This window comes from Kogia breviceps, chromosome 4 (genome assembly GCF_026419965.1).
Source record: "Kogia breviceps isolate mKogBre1 chromosome 4, mKogBre1 haplotype 1, whole genome shotgun sequence".
Classification (NCBI taxonomy): Eukaryota; Metazoa; Chordata; class Mammalia; order Artiodactyla; family Physeteridae; genus Kogia; species Kogia breviceps.
The window spans coordinates 99,360,718-99,368,786 of record NC_081313.1 but is presented as its reverse complement, the minus strand read 5'-3'; the positions used below and the strand labels follow the sequence as shown (position 1 = coordinate 99,368,786).

Genomic DNA, 8,069 nt, shown 5'->3' with positions numbered 1-8,069 from the left:
TCACTTGTTTATTTTTTATTTTGTTGCTTGTGCTGTAAGTATCACATTCAAAATCATTACTGTGAAGACCCATGTCAATGAGCTTTATTCCTATATTTTCTTCTAAAAGTTTTATGGTTTCAGGTTTTACATTATTTAATCCATTTCAAGTTAATTTTTGTGAGTGGTGTAAGATATGGGTCCAGTTTCACTCTTTTATATATGAATATCCAATTATCCCACCATCATTTATTGAAAAAACTGTCTTTTTGTTGTTTGTGTATAGATGCTACTGATTTTTGTATGTTATTTTGTATCCTGAAAATTTACTGAATTCATTGATTAGATCTAACAGTTTTTTGGTTGAGTCTTTAGGATTTTTTATCTATAAAATCATGTCACCTGCAAATAGAGACAATTCTATTTCTTCCTTTCCAATTCTGATACTTTTATTTTTTATTTTTTTCTTGCCTGATTGCTAGGACTTCCAATATTATGTTGAATAAGAGTGGTGAGACTGGTTTCCCTACCTTAGGGGAAAAGTTTTCAACCTTTCACCTCTGAGTATGACGTTAACTGTGGGCTTGTTATAGACAGCTTTTATTATGTTAAGATATGCCTAACTTGTTAAGAGTTTTTATTATGACTGGATGTTGAATTTTGTCAAATGCTTTCTCTGTATCTATTAAGATGATCATATAATTTTTGTATCAAGTTCAATATCAGACCAGAGGAGATTGGACATAGACATAGAATGAGATCATTTGTAGTAGTTACTCCACATAAAAATATCAGCTGGAGAATGGATAAATAACTTGTGGTATAGTCATATGCTACAATAATATACAGTATTGAGATAAATAAATCATGCCTTAACATCAAAGTGGATGACTCTCAGGAACAGAATGGTGAGAGAAAAAAAGCAAGTTAGATGATACAATATAGGCAGTGTGCAGCTGCCCTGGCTTGAGGGAATCTGCGGCAGTTGAGCTGGAGACGCATCCCCCTTCCTGGAGCTGTGATGAGCACCCCAGCCATGCCCCAGGACCTGCAGCTGCCCCCAAGTCAGAGGGCCCAGTCTGCGTTCGGGGAGCAAAGAAGACAAAAACTCAAGGAGCATCAGTTAAAAAGAAAAACTTTTTGCATACAAACAGGAAAATCAGATATTATCCAGTAGTAGAGACAGAGAGTGAAGGCATCTGAAGGCCAGATCCAAGAAGAGCCAAAAGTTCTGAAACTTAAGGCAAAAAATGGTTGATAAAGAGAATGTTGGTAGACCTACAGGGATCAAAAATAATGTAACAATGGAAAAAAACTGTATTCCTTTAAAACCTTCTAATGAATTAACCAATTCAACCACAGCAATTGATACACCTAATTTTGAGGATAATAATCAAACTCTGCCATTGTTACCAATTAAAGATGATCCCCAAAGTCAACATATGATGTTAAGCCAAGCGTTTCACCTTAAAAACAACAGTAAAAACAAACAAATGACTATAGAAAAACCAAAGCAAGGTGCTAACATGCCCAAGAAACTTGTGCTTGGATCTCATCATAGCCAAGTTGTACAGAATAAGATTAATTCCTTTAGAAAACCTCTACAAGTCAAAGATGAGAGTTCTGCAACAATGAAGAAACTTTCAGCTACTGTCTCTAAAGCCCCAAAGTCTCAGCCTGTAGACACCAGCAGTGTACCAGTGAAAAGTGATAGAGCCTCACATATGACGACTGCCACTAAATTTGTGAGCACCACATCTCAGAGCAGTCAAGTTGTACGACCTTCTATTAGCAGTCACTACAGTAATAACCAGGATGCCATGAAACAAGGCATCGGTCTGCCAGTGTTGCAGTTCGGAAAGGGCCTCGAGAGAAAGAATTATTACAGTTAAATATACTTTCATCTATTATCAAAACCAGTTCTTCTCAAGACATAAAAAGAAATAAGACACGATCAAGAAGCGTGACATCTGAAATGGTAGCCAGGTCTGCTTTGTCTTCTAAAACTAAACTGATAGAAAAGTCAAAAAGCATTGACCACTGCAGACATACCATGGTGAAAGCAGCTATTGAGAGTAAATGGACTCAGCCAGAGAAACTGCAGAGGAAAGAAAGGCTTGTCTGGGTGAGTGGAAAGCTGGCAAAGGAAGAGTAATGAAAAGGCCTCTGAGCTCAGTGGTTACCCAGCCTGAGCCCGAAGCACAAAATGAAAAACTAGTTGGGTCCTTCTGGACTACCATGGCAGAAGAAGGTGAGCAACAATTGTTTACTGAAAATGTAAACAAGACATTTTCTGAATGCCTACACCTGATTAATGAGGGATGTCCAAAAGAAGAAGTATTGTTTACACTGAATGACATGATTAAAAATATTCCAGGGCTTCCCTGGTGGTGCAGTGGTTGAGAGTCCACCTGCCAATGCAGGGGACACGGGTTCGTGCCCCGGTCCCGGAGGATCCCACATGCCGCCGAGTGGCTGGGCCCGTGAGCCATGGCCCCTGAGCCTGCGCATCCAGAGCCTGTGCTCCACAATGGGAGAGGCCACAACAGTGAGAGGCCCGCGTACCACAAAAAAAAAAAAAAAAAAAAAATTCCAGATGCCAAAAAACTTGTTAAATATTGAATATGCCGTGTGCATACTGAACCACTTACAAGTCTATTGAAAATATTTTTTCAATCTATGAGAAGGCCACTCTGGAAGGAGCTCAGCCTACTGAAGAGATGTGACATGTAATTGTTGACATTCTGACAATGAAGAGTCAAGAAAAAGTTAAATTTGGAGAAAATATTGAGGAGACTTGTGCAACCAAGGAATAAATCCAAGAAGCCACCATTGACAATATAAGTGTTAATCTGGGGTCAGAAAAACCAGAAATAGAAAATAAGCATCCTAGGAATGTGGTATTTCAAGGTTGTGAAAAAGAGCAAGATGACAAAACAAAAGATCCAACCAGTGATATTAAAACTCCCAATACAGAAACTAGGGCGGGTTGCTTAATTAAATGTAATGTGTCTACTACTCCATACTTGCAAAGTGTGAAAAAGAAGATGCAGTTTAACGAAACATATTCTGCATTTTTAAAGAGCTAAAGTTTCTCACACCAGTTAGACGTTCTCAACGTCTTCAAGAGAAGACTTCTAAATTTCCAGATACTTTAAAAGACCATTATCCTTGTGTGTCTTCACTGTAACAGTTAACAGAGTTGGGAAGTGAAACTGATGCTTTTGTGTGCCACACGTACTCAGAGACTGAGACAACAGAAGAGGAGTGAAGCTTTGGTAGGAGTGGGGTTTGTATTATTCCGAGGGCATATGGTTGGTTGGTTTGTTGTGGCTTTGCTTGTCCCTTAGGTCAGGAGTTGCCAAGTACCTAAGTATTCACAGCAGTCAGTGCTCTTATTAATGCCCACTCTAAGGCAGGTGTTGCCTTCTGTGCGTCGGAAAGCTAATCCTACCTTGTCAATCTCAATAGACTGACTTTTTCTCTAACACAGGTAAATTTTGTGAAGACAGAGTTAGCTTGCTTTGTCACCCAATTCTAGTAGCCCAGACTGCTGTGGTCTCCTGTGTCCCTGGGACTCTGCCCCTGATTCTTCATTGTCACTCTCCAGCAAAGCCAGTGAGTCTGCATCTGTGGTCTCTTGGCCTCTTTTTTATTGTAGCCGAGGTCTCTGAGAGGGATAGTTAACAAAATACTCCATTTCTAAGAGAAGATACTTTGTTGGAAGAAAGAAAATGTGCCAAACCTAGTGGGCATTCAGAACGATAAATCTAAGCTCCTTTCTTTAGTTCCTTTTCTAACTTAACTATCTAAAATGTTAAAAATTTTAACTTCCATTGCTTCATTTGATATAGTTTATAGACTAATAGAAGGGAATTAGAGAAGGAATATATAATATTTCATAAATATCATCCTAGTTTAGGTAGTATTTCTAAAATAACTAATACTTAAAATTGACTTCTTCCTTGTAATATAAAAACTTCATCATGTTTCCTAAAACATGATAGTCATACACAGTAAGTAAGTCTCTGCTCCCCACAATAAATACCACCAGTAAAATTGTTTTGTTAAGCTTCTGAACGAATACTTAAATGGCATACATCCTTTACCAACTCTACAGTTTCAAGTAAGGATTTAGTCATTTTAAAAGATTAGATAGGGCTTCCCTGGTGGCGCAGTGGTTGAGAATCCGCCTGCCGATGCAGGGGACACGGGTTGGTGCCCCGGTCCGGGAAGATCCCACATGCCGCGGAGCAGCTGGGCCCGTGACCCATGGCCACTGAGCCTGCGCGTCAGGAGCCTGTGCTCTGCAACGGGAGAGGCCACAACAGTGAGAGGCCTGCGTATCGCAAAAAAAAAAAAAAAAAAAAAAAAACCAACAAAAAGATTAGATAGTTTTAAAACTGCATAATATGAATGTGGTTGAAAATTACATACTTATTTATGTTCATTAATTCCATTTGTATAATTGCCGGAAGCCGTCCAGCATTGCCAACTATTGCCTGAGCAAAGCTCGGCAAGAAGTTATGGCATGAGGAAGCAAAGCTCCTCTCCTGGTGGGTGGCGGAAAGCATCTCTTCTGATTCTAGGAAAATTCTTGCTAAAAACTGAGGGGGTTTCTGGAGGGTTTAGGCCAAGAAGATGGAAGTATTACAAAGCAAATCCCCCTCGGTACGAGACCACAGCAACCCCTGTAACCACAACAGTAGCTATACCCACTGTAAATAATTTACTTTGGAAAAAAGTCCCTTGGTCAGGCAACAAAGGAGTGTTTCAATTAAGGAGTAGAAGTTTAAAGGAAGAATTAGATGAGTTATGGCCCATAGAAGGAATAAGGGATATAGAAGGGAAGCAAATAGTGGGGTATTATGTACAGGATGCCCCCAAATGGTGGATTATGTGGCATGCCCCCTCTCTGGTATATTGGAGGAAAAAGAGAGAAGCGGAAGGACTTTACTGTAAATATTTTACGAATAAATTATATGTAACTATGAAAGTTAAAATTGATTGCCTTACGTAGAAAATAGAATTGTATTTTCACACAATGTGTTTTGAACAAGGTACTGAGAATACTGGCCAATATATGATGTTAGCTGAAGTAGAAAAGAATAATTAGCTTTCTAGACCTAAACATCCTGTTTGCGCGAAAAGATCTTAAGACGGAACAATGCTTGCTAATGTTTCTGTGTGTAGGTGTAGAAATGAAGTAATGAGTCAAAAACAGGAGTTACATAGAAAGTGCTGATGCTATTGTTTAGAAAATCCTATATAAGAAATGATATGTCAAAAATAAAGCTGTCAGAAGCTTAACAGAAGCTCCCCAGGAGAGTTGTAAATATCTTGGGAAATACCTGGCTATGGTGACGAGGAAGTTTTGTGCAACAGTGGGTATATTCAATAAGTTTACGGTACAATGTCCGCCCCCATGGCCTCCTAGAAGTATAAATAATGATGTACATTGTTTTGATTATAATAATAGGGTTAGAAAATCTGTGGATGAAATGTTGTATTATTGTTTTTAACATGTTTAAGTTTATGGCTTGATATTATTGTTTTTAACATGTTTAAGTTTATGGCTTGATTGAGCAGAATGTGCAGGTACAAAAACACCTTAATCTTCTGAGAAAAATGAGGAAACCGCAGACAGAGTTCCTGACCTAGATGTGAATGTACACAAGAGACGAAAGAGAATGGAGACAACAAGAAAATTACTTAACTTGTTTAACCTGCTGATGTAAACTACTTTTGTTTTTTGGTTTATGTAAGGGACCTTTTGGCATGGGAATGAAGTTGTTAAGATTGAAAATGAGATTATTTTACAGTATAAATGCTTTGGAATCATGATATTAAATTTGTCAGATCCTTGCATCCTCTGAGGTGTCTTGTGATCTGTCCACGCCGACTCCGTCTCCCCTTTGGGTGAAACCTGTTCAGCTGGGGCTGGTCCTCGGCATATAATAGTGCCAATCTTTGTTCTATTTATTGTCTTATGTTCTAGAGAGTAGGGTTTTTATTCTTTTTAAACTGTGTACCTAACATATATACAATAAACGAAAACATCTACATAATGATTAAAAAGAAGATACAACATGATTCCACTTTTGTGAACTTCAAAACTGTGCAAAACCAAAGAATATTCTGTTTAGAGATACCACCCTATGTGGTAAATGTTTCAAAAAGTATTAGTTAATACACTTAGTGAATTTTTTTCACTGTGAGTAGAGAAGGATGGGATCTGGAATGAACCCTCAGAAACCTCAACATTTTGGATTATTTTCTGTGTTTCTTTTTTCCTTAAAGTAGATAGTGAATAAAAGAGTGTTTGTATTTTTATTCTTTATACTGAATTATATGTTATAAATACTATTTTGTATTTTAACTTTCACACTAGCAATTTTGAAAAAAGCAAAAGAAAAAATTAAGGATAATCATAACTAGAAAATAATTAATATGTAGATTTTTTAAAAAATCATTGAAGGGAGGAAGGTCAAAGAAGAACTCAATCCAAATTCAAGAAAAGGAAAGCTGAAGGATGAATAGATAAATAAGATCTCAGCAAGTAGAAAAGGAAAATATACAAAGTTCCCTATGGAGAAGGGAACAGCTGTCAGGGAATGGCAAGGAAACTGGTGGCTTTACTGTGAAACTGAGAAAGCCAAAGATGTGAGACAAGCCTGAAAATAGAGATAGTAACCCGAAAGGACTTCAGTGCTCAGTAGACGAGTTTGTGAGGTTTGTTTTTGTTTTCTTTTAGGTATAAGAAACATTGGAAGTCTGTTAAGATTTTTTAAATAGTATATCCTCAATATATTATGTTTGAAAGCCAATTGGTTGTCCTATGGAAGAAGAATTGGAAAGAGAAGTTCAGAAACAGGAAGAACTGTGAGGGGCTCAAAAGCATTGTGACTTGACTTACTTTTCACATTTAATGCAAGCACTGTTTTCTAGCATTTATGCTTAGACCTTCTACAGAAAATGCACTTCTGCAATGTGACTTGCTCAATACCCTGGGCTCTATGGCTCGAGGCACTTCCTCTGCATTTTAAATTCTTGCAGTCTAAAATGTTTACTGTAGTAAACATTGTTGGTTTCTCTCCTCAGAAAACACAGATGAAAAAAGCTAAGATGGAGAAACAAACAAACAAATCAGGTAAGAAAAAGAAGAAGAGTGAGTGATAGATAACCCAGTAGGGAGGGCAACAACGGAAGGGGACTGGGAACTACAAAAGGTAGCTCAGAGAGGCTGGTGGGCCTTAAGTAAAGCACTTAACCTTTGCTCCCTTCAGTTTCTTCATCTGTAAAAAGAGAAGTTCAGCTAGATGACCCAAAGTCCCTGCAGAAAAATAAATGGATGATTTATGTAATCATGTAATAGCATGATTCTATTACATCATATGATTCTACTGAAAAGGTACAAATTCATTCTTGAAGAGCTTTCCTTGTGTTTAAGATACTAAAGCAAGTATTAAAATAATGCTAAAAATATATTATATGATTATATGTTTGAATTTCAACTTTAGCTTCATAGTTTTATATTTTTCAGGGGTTTAATTTGGATCTAGGAACAAAATGAAACATTAATAACTGCCACAGCCTCCTGGCAAGTTATTATTTTGTGATAGAGAGCAAGAGGAGGAATGCAATGATCTGCTCAGCACTGCTCATCATCACATGTTTTTGAGACCAGAATTCAATGAGTTTTTTTCCCTTTGCTGCATTAAAATGATGGCATTTTTCTTAAAACATACAGGGCTTTTAATTGTGTAAAGATTGGCCTATTTAAGGTACCAACTATTTCAAAAAGAACAGTCATTTTAAAAAGCAGCAGAGGGCTTCCCTGGTGGCGCAGTAGTTGAGAGTCCGCCTGCCATTGCAGGGGATGCAGGTTCGTGTCCCGGTCTGGGAAGATCCCACATGCTGCGGAGCGGCTGGGACCGTGAGCCATGGCCGCTGAGCCTGCGCGTCCAGAGCCTGTGCTCTGCAATGGGAGAGGCCACAACAGTGAGAGGCCTTCATACTGAAAAAAAAAAAAAAAAAAAAAAAGCAGCAGAGCAACTGGAAGATTTTATGAATTAAAAAAATACAAATCA

The 8,069-nt window shown here is 37.9% G+C and overlaps 1 pseudogene; it reads left to right on the top strand.

The window, feature by feature from the left end:
* Positions 1–1,000: 1,000 nt before the first annotated feature.
* LOC131754359 (cytoskeleton-associated protein 2-like) lies at positions 1,001–3,250 on the top strand (annotated as a pseudogene).
* The last annotated feature ends 4,819 nt before the right edge of the window (positions 3,251–8,069 follow it).